Source organism: Nipponia nippon, unplaced genomic scaffold (genome assembly GCF_047370975.1).
Source record: "Nipponia nippon isolate SJK-2023a ecotype South Korea unplaced genomic scaffold, ASM4737097v1 scaffold_23, whole genome shotgun sequence".
In the NCBI taxonomy this organism is placed as follows: Eukaryota; Metazoa; Chordata; class Aves; order Pelecaniformes; family Threskiornithidae; genus Nipponia; species Nipponia nippon.
Window position 1 is genome coordinate 4,073,656 of NW_028262340.1, and position 12,459 is coordinate 4,086,114.

Genomic DNA, 12,459 nt, shown 5'->3' on the forward strand with positions numbered 1-12,459 from the left:
CTTCAGGCCGTGGTCAGGATCTGGTCCCAGCTCAGCATGGTCTCAGCTGCCTCTGCGTCGAGTCAGGTGCCAGCACGAGCCGGCAGCGGTCCCCGGCGGGTGTGCATCTCCTACCCCGTTCCTCTCTCCGTCAGCACCCAGGGGCTTTTCTTCTCCGAAAGGTGTAATTGGCTACCAGTTATTAACTGGCAGTGTGCATGGCTGGCCCGTTAGCAAAGGGGAGAGGTCAGACCACCAGCTGGGAAGTGTGAGAGATGTTTTCTTCAGTAAGAAACACCTGGAAACACCCGTCATTGCCCATGCCTGGTGTCCAGGTGATACCTTGAACCTCTCTACCTTTTCACCTGGTAGAAAATGGAAATTAGCTAAATAAGTCCCAAATGGGTACAGTTCGCCTGTGTTTAAGGCGTATGGCATGGTAGGAGAGGGAGCTTTTCCTGAGGAATCAGCTCTGTCCTTCAGGAGCTACTTGAGGCTTTTCAGATCGAGATTGTGCCAACTGTGCTGTTGTCCTCCATGTGGGAAGCCCTTCCTGGCGCTCCGGGGAGCGGCTGTTTGCTTGGTGCCCTCCTTAAGGACACCTTATTAAAACTATTGAATTGAAATTTCAGTGCTGTTCATTGCTTCAGCGGCTGCGTGGCAGCTCGCCATGCTTTCCCCATCTGTTTGGAGTGGGAATTTACATAGCAAGTCCCAGAAGGCTTTTGCTAATGTTTCAGGTTTCTCTGTGTTGAGTTTAAATAATTCATATTCTCTAAGGAAAAATATTTGAAGTAATTTAATGGACATAATTAAGTTTTTTCCCCCCCTCTCACAGAAAGCAGGTCATTAGTCTCTCTCTGTGGAGCAGCGTCTGATGTCTGGTCAAATATCAGAAAAATAGTTTTTAAGGGTTCAAAGTTTTTTATATTTTTTAGAGCCCTGCATTAGCATAGCACTAAGTGAATAACTTTAGAAGATTTCTGATGAAAGCATCTGGGGCTGAGGAAATTCTTCAACAAGGACAAAAGCCCTTGAGCTGGAGGCAGGTAAATACGGTGGGAGTTTGGGGATGTTAAAACAGCCAGGTGATGGCACAGCAAATCTGGCTCCACCAGTGGCCCTGCGGCGGTGGCTTTGGAGGGCTCGGCGGGTACGAGTCTGCTGGATCCTCCTTGCCCGTGAAACTTCTTGGCTGCAGTGTCTGTCGCAGTTCTTGTGGCCATGAGAGGTTGGACCCTGAGTTTGTTCAGGGACCACTTTGGGGAGCAGGGACAGCCTGGGGGCCGACCCCCCATCCTGGGCAGCTGGTGGCTCTCCAGGCTGTCTCAGGTGCCGCTTCGCAGCTCCCGGCTCTCCCTTATCCTTCAATCTCCTCCGAGACCTTTCTGGCTGCGCTTGCAGCATGGGACATGCCGGTGTCTGAAATCAGTCACCCATTCACCCTGCCGACTGCTGGGGTGGCTGCGTATCCGGTGACCCCGCGGGGCCTGGCTGCCGGCTGGATCTGGGATGGAGCCAGGGTGGTGCTTAGGGCCAAGGCAAGCACTTCTTGGGTCTAAATCAAAAGGAAATCGGATGGCAGAAGCGAAGAAGAAGGTTCCCCAGGCCATCCTGCGGCTGGGCACTGCCTTCTGTCGTCGTGCTCTGAAGCCGGGGCACATGAGGCTGTCCTCCGCAGGGACTGACTGGTGCCTCGGGGCTGTGCTCGCCAGGCAGAGGGGCCATCTGAGGCCCTCGGCCGGTCTGACCCCAGCCCAGCTGGCTTTGCTGCTGCCGGCGCCCTTGGTGTGGTGCAGGGGCCGGGGTCGGTGCTGGCGGCGGGCAGGACTGCGCCTGGTCGGCAGCGCTGGTGGCAGCCGCGAGGTGTGGGAGGTGCGGGCTTCTCTGCAGGAAGAACGAGCTTCATTTCCCACTGAACTGGTGAAGCTGTTTGAACTAAATCATAAAGCTAGAATCCTTGTAGCCGTGATCTAAGTGCTGAAATCATCCTGCCGCTGAGAGAACATTTGTATCTTCACACTGAAATTAGGAGAGATGAAAAAAGACTAGTAGGATTTACGGCACTGCTAATTACTGCTGCGAGAAAGCCGAGCCTTTTCACTGTCCATCTTTCTCTATCGCACCACTTCTCTGAAGAAACCCCAGCGTACCTGACAGGCTTCATGGGTTTGCACGTTTCTGATGAATCACTTTGCTGGTCGTTGAAATGCAGCCATCTCTAGGGTGGAACTGAGCAGCTTTAGCATCTGTTTAACATCTACTCTCAAATAAGAGGAGAGGTTCTGTCACTGTAAATACATTTAGACTGCTTTTCTTGTCTAATATATATCTATAGCCAGCTGCTGGTCTGCACTTACTCTGATCTTAAAACCTATTTCCAGCAGATGCATGGCAGGCAAGTGAGAAGTCCTGTTGCAGTGTGGATGATCACCTGTCCATCCCTATTTTGTTTTCGGTACACTTCTCAGCACTGATGTCTTTTTACCCTTTAATTTTACCAGGCATGAGCTGTGGCCCCTTCATGCCATTTACTTTGTGGTGTATTGCAATAGCTTTTGTGTAAATGAAACCGTGATGTGGAGGATCTGCCTGACATTTGCTGTAAAGTTGTCTCTTTCTGCTTCATCTTTTCCATCCAATCCCTTGTAATATCTGCAAGGAGAATTTCAACAAAGCCCAAGGTTAATATTTACCAGCCAGATTTGCTGCAAATGAGACAACTTCAACCAGACGTTGAATTAATATGATGGAGACCAGTTTCCGAAAATAGCTGTCAGCCACTCTTCTTTGACAGAAACGTAAATTTGTGCTGTAGCGAAGTTTCCTTCTCAATTTATTTCCCTCCACTTCTGACAGCAGCGTCGGGAGCCAGCTCCACGCCGCCGTTGTGCTGGGGAAATGCCCTTGCGCTCTGCTCTCCTTCACCGGCATCGCCTGCGCAGGGCAGCCTGGCACCGCGCTCGTTCTGATAGATGATGCTCTAATTAGCGGACTGTATCCCTTGCCTATGCAGGGATGACACTACTGAAACCAGTTTTAGGGAGGAAATAGTTTCTAGCGCTTTGTCGTGATTTTTAAACGTTTTAAAGTGAATTTGGCCGAGCTAGGTTTGACGCCTCTGGTGCTCTGGGCCTGCAGGGACCAGGCAGTGAGGGAGGGCCTGGGGCTAGCCGGAGTGCGGGCGCTCGGGCCGGTCCCTGGCCACTGCTGCTTCTCTTCTGTGGCCCAGCCAAACACATGCATGTATTTTTCTTCCCTTGCAATAAGCATCAAGTGTTGCCGCTTTTCAGGGAAGGAAAACCTCGCACAACAAGTCGCATCAGCGCCTTGCTGCTTGTGGCAGCCTGCGGGCATGAGGAGCAGCTGCTGGTGCCCACGGTGGCTGTTTGAGAAGGGGAATAAAATGCCCTGTTCTGCATTACTGAAGGGATTTTTTGAGCAGTATGTTGGATTCAACATGCCATGGTCAGGACACAAGGAATATTTACTGTATCTCACTTAGGGAGAAAGCTGGAGAAAATGATAGCCCTCGGACTCGTTCTTTTGCTTATAAAGCATGTTGGTCTTCTGGGCTCTCCTGAAAGGAAACTTCAAGGATCGAGAGAGGAAAGGTGTTGCTGTTGTGGGATTTTTCATTTTCCCACCCCTTTCCTGTACATTTGTGATAAACCAGCACGAGTTACCCAGCTCGGCTGGGCGGATTTGCACGGTTTGTCCCACTGTGCCGGGTATTCCTGTTGCACAGAGAACTTTTCAGCTGCTCTGCCTGTTTGTGTGCATGGAAATGGGACTTTCCGAGGGCTGGAGGCAAGTCTTCCCACGGAGCCTTTCCAGCAGGCATGCTCTGGAGAAGGCTCCAGCACCCGAGGCTGTCGGTGCAAGCCCGTGTGTCGGCGTCTGGGGTGTTTCCCTCTGGCTGAAGTGCACTGTCTTCAGGCTGTACTGGGTTCATCCCTGGCAGCTTCCACGTAAAGGACTTTGGGGGCCTTACAAGGCGAGCTGGCACGGCTGCTGGTCTCAAAACATAGGGATGAGATGAAAGGCACAAGTCAGTGCTAATTAGAAGAAAGCAGTCTTTGCTAATGGTAACTGCTAGCGATACAAAACGTAATGCACGCTTAACGCTGCGGCAGGCAAGAAACAGCTTCTCTGATCTGCTGTGGGATTCATCAGTGGTCTGCTGAAAAATGGAGGGTGCCGGACTGCGAGTCCGCTCTGCTCATCGGGCTGGGGTGCATTATTAATGGCTGTAATTGCCTGATGAATCTAACGCTGTGGATAGTATAATTACACTTTATGTCAGCTTATAATTGTTGCTGTTAATGAGGAGACACGACTTGTGACAGCACAGTCTGGATTCTGATGTGGCCCTTCGTTGTTGCTGTTTTCCGAACCCGTTTTCAGCCCCCCCCCCCGGTAATTCCTTACTGAAGCAAGCCCATGCAAAGGCAGCCAGCTGGGCTGTTCCCTTCTCTTCTGCCTGCCGGGGCTCTCGGGTGCTGCAGATTTCCCTGGGATTTGCTCTGGCGGGTGTTTATCCTCCTCCCAAAGCCCTTCAGCGATGCCTTTTGCTGCTGCCTGGGCAGCCTGTCCTAGCACCTTGCCCTCCTCATGTCTAACACAAATCGCCCTTGCAGTCACCTAAGCTTAGAACTTCTTGTCCTAGCGCCAGTGCGAACACTTCTCTCGTAGCAGATTGTGTCTTGCTACAGATATCTCAGGGAAGTCAATATTATCTTTCCTGTGCTTGGCTTCTTGAATAGTAGGGGAACAAACGGATAAGCAATGCCTTTGAGAAGATCATCTCTGCCTGTTGTGAGTAGTAGGTTTGTGGACAAAAACACAGCTGTAAATACTGTGAAACAGAGTAGTTTCTTCATTGCTGCCAGGCATTACTTGGACATAAACTTGGTCAACGTTTTGAGCAAATTTAAAAGGATGTTTTTCTGTAGAAAAGAGGATTTGGAGAAAGTCCTTGATTTTTATTTTCCAAAGGGAAGTGCTACAATAGAGAAAGTGCTTGCCTTTTAGAAAAACAGCCTTTTCTTTTGTGTCCTGTTATACCTCCCCTTTTAGTGCTTGTCTTTTTGCGTTGGCAGCACCCTCCTGCCCGCATCGTGCTGCCAGGCTGTGCCTTTCCTTCTGCCAATGAATTGCAGACGCTGACTTTAAAAAAAAAAAGGAAAAAAAAAAAAAAAAAGTCCAAAAGCAGTGGCCTGGCCCTGAGAGCTCCTGACACCATCTTTCTCTTAATGACAGCAAGCTGCGAGCGCGGCTTGTGTCCTTGGAAGTCTCAAGGGCTGCATGGCTGCCTTGCGCATCAGCAGCGCTCTGCTGCGAGGGGCCGCGGGCAGCGATGCTCCTGCTGCGGCTGGCGGCTCGGCCGGGACGTGCAAGAGCAGTCCCTGGGTGCAGGCAAAGGCTGTGCACCCTGCAGTCGGGGGAGAGGCTCGGGAGTGGAAGCGCGATGCCCGACACCAACCCGAGTCTCTCCTCTTGCTCTGGGAATCGGCCACTTCATTTGCCTGGGAGCAGAGGAGGAGGAAGGAGAGCATCTGAAGGCCGTATGAGCTGGGGATTTCCTGAGCAGGCTGTCTCCTTCTGGAAGATGTTTTTGGAAATCGAGTGCGTGTGTGCTCTGCACGGCCAGGGCTTGCTCTTGCTGAGCAAAAGTTTGGGGCGGGAGTGGGAAGGGGTATTGGTAAGATGCCTTCCTGTGCGTTGCACATGTCCCATCAAGGCAACACATCACTACAGTGTCCTTAGATACAAAATAAATAATTAAATTGAAAGCTAAAGAAATTTAGAATAATAAATTACAATATTTTGTCATTTAGTGCAAAGATACCTCCTGAAGCCTAAGGTCTGCTTTTCTGGTTAAATACAAAAAAGATGGATCCAAATGCACAGCACTTGGGGCTTTTGATTTGTTTCATCTTTTATACATCAGCTTACAAACCTGTATATGCTTCTGGAGTTTATTTTATCTTCTGACTGATGCTTGAGTATTATGCATAATAAGTTTATTTTTTCTCCTGGGATTCTGTAAGTTGCACAAAGCACCAGGTTTTACTTTCATCACTGATGCAGCCACCGGCATCCAGCACAGACGCTGCGCTGGCGGGGCCGGTGCCGATGCGCAGGTTTAGCAGCATGTGTCAGGGCTGGAGCAGGCACGCCGTGGCTGCGCTAGGTGGTAGCAGGATGGGAAACGGGGCTACACATCACGTGGGGGCTGTGGGAGTAAATCTGTGCCTGCTGCTGAAGGAATAATCGCTGAGGAAATTTATACTTTTCTTTCTGAGTTATGGTTTGGCGTTCTCCTCCTGGGTCCTGTGTTCTAGCAGAACACAGCTGGAGCGCCTTTGTGACCTGGGCAAAGTGACAACTGGAAGGCGTGGAGAGCTTTGCCCTGAATGGATTTGGAGAATCCGCCTCCATCTGCCCATTAGCAGCCTCCGTGATAGCCGTGATGCCTTATGGTAGCTGCTGCTTTCCATCAGTCATGCATATGAAACACCCATGTAAAATATGCTTTCTCTTTAGTCTTTTTTTGGAGTAATGATCAAGCTTGGAGATATTTATTATTCGGGATCGCACGTTATATTGCTGTTTTACAGTGTGTCTGAAATAATTATGGCTATGGAAATTGTGGCAGAGCCAGACACAAATTACTCTATGATACTTAGTTTTAGCGCAAACTACTCAGAAAATTACAAGCATCACAATTCGTTTGCAGAATTCTTGTCAGGCTCAAGGTTATAGATCCCCGGCTGCTAGATGGACATGCTGGTTATTCTGCTGAAATACTGGGGGAAAACATATCTTGCCCATGGCTAAGGGAGTTTGTGTGGGATAAAGCACTTGGCGGGAGTAGGGGGCATTGGAGGTGCAGGTCAGTCAGTCCTTTGCGGGGAATTATTTAGTAGATGCATTTGGGAACTGAAAGAGACAACAGTAAATTGCAGTTGGCTCCGCGGATGTGTCTACTTTAGCGTGTCCTTGAGGAAAATTCCTGCATAAATAGCAATGAGGTTCTCTTCAGTACTGCCTAGCACTGAATTCGAGCAATTCTAAATTCTTTTAGATATTTCAAGACTGTCTTACTAATATTCTTGGGTATTTAATTTTCTTCTGGACTAAATCACTGAATTTAATTTCAGCTATTAAGAGCTCATTGTTGGAGCTGCACAAAGATCTAGCCTCTGGACATAGGTTTTCATTTCAGTGCTCTTCAAATTATTTAACAAGGGCAAAAATTATAGAGTGGCATTGTCCTAGAGGTTTCAGAGATGCTGGGAACATGTTGGACTGTAGGCAGCTGAAAAGTATTTTTGAAAATCAGTTATTTTACAAAAAAAAAAAAAAAAAAAAGAAATTTGTGGAAGACAAGCTGCCTTTGAATTCACAGCCTGAAATACCCGTCCTGGTGGGCAAGGTACCAAGGTAAGAGGAGCTGGAGACCCAATCCAGTGCTTGTATTGATCGCTCCCTCACGCTGGCTTTGTCCCTCTTGCACAGGCGTGGAGATTGGACAGGATTTTTTTCCCTTCCTCACAGTGGGATTCTGTAACGGCACCGCTCGCTGCCTGCAAAGCACTGATTACAGTTTTTGCAGTAAGACAAGGCAAGATTGCAAACCAGCGTGTAAAGAGAAGACAGGAGCCTCTCTATTACCCGAGGACATTTGTGGACAAGGCTCTTTCACCAGCTCAATACACCACTGCAACTTTATTCTGTGCTCTGAGTCCGTCCTTCGCCGGGCGGGACTGTTGGTCTGCTGGGGTGCCTTGACCCTGGGTGCTGCAATGGTTCTTGCTGCAGCACCCCCTCGGCACCAGCTGCGTGTTTCCCCTAGCTGCTGTCTTTCCTAAACGGCGTTTTTATGAATGCCTACTTCGGCAGAGAAAATTAACGTACGTTAAAAGCAGATGAACTTTGTCAAATACAATTTCATGACAAAAAATGGAAAGGAATTGATTTTGGAAGACAACCGAGTTGTAGTGTTAATTATAAATGTGTGTATAGGCGTTTTGGGTGAAACTGCAGGCGTTATTGATTCATGCTGGCATGCATGCGGCTCCTCCGCTATCTGCAGGAGTTCAGCAACATGAAGAAATTCAATAGTGCTAACACAGGCAGTGTTCTTTTTTTCTTTCTTCGAAGCTATCTGCAAGGTTTGTGGGTCAGCAGGCTGACCTGAGACAGTTTGGGGAGGAAAAAAAAAAAAGGCAGAACCCATCAAAAGCATTAAGACTAAATGTTGAGGGTGTAAACAAACCAACAAACTCTGGTATGAAGAAAATGATACCAGACAGCAAGGAGGGGTAAGTGTGGCTACGAAGGTGTTGCTGGAGCTTGCCGCTGAGACAGCGAACGCCTTCCACAGCCGGTGATGGGTTTATCCTGTGGTGCCCAGAGGAGCTGACCCAAGGCCGTGGTCTTTGCTGGGCGCTGATGCTAGCGCGGGCGTGCTTGCGCAGAGCCGTGGCTGCGCTGCGTGCCCCTTCCCTTCCCCTTGTTCAGCCTGGAGAAGAGGAGGCTGAGGGGAGCCCTCATCGCTCTCTGCAACTGCCTGAAAGGAGGCTGGAGCCGGGGGGGTCGGTCTCTTCTCCCCAGGAACAAGCGATGGGATGAGGGGAAACGGCCTCAAGCTGCGCCAGGGCAGGTTTGGGTTGGATATTAGGGAAAACTTCTTCACGGAAAGGGCTGTCAGGCCCTGGCCCAGGCTGCCCAGGGCAGGGGCTGAGTCCCCATCCCTGGGGGTATTTAAAAGCTGGGGAGATGTGGTGCTGAGGGACATGGGTTAGTGGTGGCCTTGGCAGTGCTGGGTTAACGGTTGGACTTGATGATCTTAAAGGTCTTTTCCAGCCTTAATGATTCTATGATTCTGCCCAGCAGCGGGGTCGCTGCCGGACCCTTGGACCCACCGCCTGGCTGCCCTGGGCTGGGTCTTGTGCCTCAGCATGGTCACTCTTAACAGAAACTGCGTTGATGTGTATAAAATTGCTAATAATGTTTTCTTTAGGAAGCGGCATCTCCGTTGCATGGTGCGGGTCTGGAGCGTGAGAGTCGTGGTGGCCCATGTCCACATCCAGGTCCGGGAGGGGAAGGGGGGTCGTGGCCGAAGGTGAGAGGAGGCCGTGTCGGTGTCTGTCGCTGGTTTTGTGCAGGTGGGCTGAGAAGCGCTGCCCCAGCATGGCATCCTTGAAACAGTCTTTAAAAGGATCCTCCTGAACTGCACCCGAGGTGGGATCCTCAGGCGAGTCCTTCTCGTTGCACAGCAGGGCTGGAGAAGCAGAGAAGGGGACACCGCATGCAGGCGTGTTTTTTTCCAGCTATGGAGAGGGGCAGGAAGTATGTTTGATGGGTTTTGCCTGATTTTTGTATTAACATTAACATGAAGTTGTCTGGGTTAAGTAGTTTTATTCCTAAATCCATGTTATGAAGCAATTTCAGCCTAGTGTTTAATCTTCCATCTCTGCTCATTCTCTTAATATTTTATGCTAAGCTTCAGGATTTACTTAGATCTCGGCCCCTTCCTCTCTGCAAAATGATGAACACTTTTTAATTAGAAGGGACTCATAAGCTGCGGGAAATGGATTTTTGGTTTTACTGGGTCCTGCGATGTGTCTGGGGCAGCGTTGGTGAATGCTTCCATACTTCTGCTCACAGTTGTCTATTGAAACACGCTGCTTAATTTACAAAAGATTTCGCAGCTGATGCAGCTACGTTGTGCGGAGCAGCCGGACACTCGCGCAAGCTTGGGGAGGGACGGACGGCTTCACTGCCTCAGCCAGCAACAGGCCCAGTGGATCGACACCACGTACGGGTGCAGGAAAGGCACATCGGATGAGGCATGATGGCTGGAACGGCTGAGGGTCGCGTAGCCAGCATGGAGCTGGAGAGCCTCTGCTCCGGCTTCTGCTGTGGAAGTAGGATTTGCTCCCGCAGTGTGTCCGTCCCAGGCTTCCCCAGTGCCTGCTCAGGGGGATCCTGCCCTTCCTCCCACTGCTGCCGACATCTGCAGCGTCCCCCCGGGGGCACAGCCACGGCTCCGCAGCCCCTGGTCCCCAGGCGTGCAGTCCCCGGGGCAGGTGGCAGAGGCGGGGAATTTCCTTTAAACTTGCCGAGATACAGGATTGCGCCTTCGCTCGCTCACCCAGGCTGTCTGCTCTTTTAAAGAAGATTGCCTTTTCCCTAGGAGGCGAGTTGCTGCCAATGCAATTACGGTCGGAGACGTGCTGCTCGGCCCTGCTCGCGATAAGATTGCATGTGGAAGCCGCGGGTCTGCGGGAAGAGGGGATGCTCTCTGGACAGAAGCTTTGCATTGAGCTTAACCACTCCGTGGGAGAAGGCTAGCGGGAGCAGCGCCTGTCTGAGAGGCTGCTGGAAGAGGATTCAGTCTTTGCTCTCACTTGGTTAAAAGCCAATTTTTTTCTTTGTGTATGCGTAAACCAACATGCAGAGCCTTTGCAGAGGAAAGCTGTGAATCATTAAGGGTCAACTTCTGTCTCTGGTTGTGCAGTCAGTGTGCTGGCTGGACCTCCAGAGACCCGAGTCCTGTTCTGGGTCCTATTTGTCTTATATGACTTTGTGCAAATCGTACGGTCGTTCTGTCCCGGTTTCCCACTTGTCAGTGTGGTTAATGTTTCCATACTGCAGAAAGAAAACAAAGGTTAACTTAATTGTTTGAGGTAGTCAACTGTTGCAGTGATGGGTATGATAAGTGCACGCAATGTAAAAGGCTGCTGACCAGCTGGTGAATACTGCCAGGGTGATTAATAACTTCATTTTACTGCTGCATGCAAAGTCTTGGCCATGCTTCACTTGAACGGCGACTACGATCAACGCTGGAGCTTACAGAGCCTGTGTCCTGCAGACAGGTTGTCCTACTTGATGCACATAGCGAGTCACTTTTAATCACTCTTCGTTGATTAACAAGATAAAGCTGCTCAAACTCTGATGCCCTTTTGCGGATTAATCAGGATTTCAGCTGGGGATCTCTTCTGCCATTTTTTAAGCCAAAACTTGTACACTGAGCTAGCTGCAGCTTAGAAAATGTTGAGATCCTTGCTGGTGAAGGAGCAGCTTCGGCATCCTTGGAGCTGTGACTCTGAGTCCCTGGCTGGAGAGGAAGGTTACGCCTAGGAGCTGCTGGCGGAAAAAGCCAGTTGTCAGGCTTCATGGTGCTGGGAGATGGAGATGTCTGAACTGCTGGGGAGGGAAAATTAAAGCTGTCACATGCCAGTTGAGTAAGAAACCATGCATTTTTGAACTCTGCATCCTCAATTGCCCCTGCTTTCCCTATGGCACAGGCCAGGCGTTGCCTTCTCTTGATAGAGCCATCCGCTCTTGTCCAAGGAGCTGCGGCAGACGAGTCGGTAAGAGAAACCCTTCCCGTGGGTGCATCATGCCGGGTAATCTGCCAAGCTGCAGCACAAATCAATGTTGCTTGTTCTGCTGCTGGTTTGATCGTGTGTGCATACAGTGTTATATCAAGGAGGGAACATGTGCTCTCTCTGTCAGTGAAATGAATAAGGCACGCCTGGTGAACAGGGAGTAGCTTGTGTGGGCAGCGATGATGGAGCTGGAGAGAGGCAATTAATCTGTCTGACCCATCCAGCTGCTTCTCTTTGGCTCTAGGAGAATGTATTATTGAATTTTATTATTTAATAATTAAGGACAAGGAGTAGGATAGAAAATAGCGTACAAAAAAGAGAATTTCATTCTATAAATTGATGGCCTGATCTCTTGAGAGCTGCCACATACCCACTGCAAAAATGTGCACTGTGAAATAACAGGGACACCTAAACCAGCTGGGGACCAAGAAAAACACTTGTGGGATGAGGTGGAAGAGGGTGGGAGTTTATCTGAGAAAAGAAATGGAGATGCACACATGATGCATCACATGCGCTGGGGCGCTTTTGTTCTTCTCCGGTGTAAGATTCAGACAACCAAGGAACAAAATTAAGAAGTAAGCCCCCCGGCTGGGCTGCGCCCAGGCTCCTCACGCAGGCTCGGCGTGCTTGTGTTTCTGGGAAATGCAAATCGAGGTGTTTCGTACAGTGATTAACCAACATATCTTCTGACAGACACTTTTGTAAACTTACTTCTGCTAGCTATTAGAAAAGAGGGAGGAACAGCCTGAAGGATGCTTCTAATTGAGAACGTTCAATGTCCTACGACGAGATGTCAAATTTATGTGACTGTCAGGCTCACCTTTCAATCCGAGGTATGGCGGCAGTATGCTCTGGGTTTAGTGCTCAGCTTCCATCAAGTTTGTAAACAACATTGATTTTTCTGTTCTGCCTGACAGAGGGTGCGAGCGGGAATCTCGCGCCGGTGTTCAGACTTTGATGCCGTAACGAGATGGGCTTCTCCCCGCGGGGAGGGATGAGACAGAGGCTGCAGTCGATGTGCGGCACCGAAGCCCACAAGCCCCCGTCCCGTCCCAGGGCTGTCTGCCAGGAGGCA

At 50.0% G+C, this 12,459-nt stretch overlaps 1 protein-coding gene across 4 annotated transcripts in view; it reads left to right on the forward strand.

Annotated features, from left to right (window-relative positions):
- EPHA10 (EPH receptor A10) overlaps positions 1-12,459 on the forward strand; it is a 45,783-nt gene that overhangs the window by 4,043 nt on the left and 29,281 nt on the right. The gene's annotated exons all lie outside the window — the stretch shown is intronic.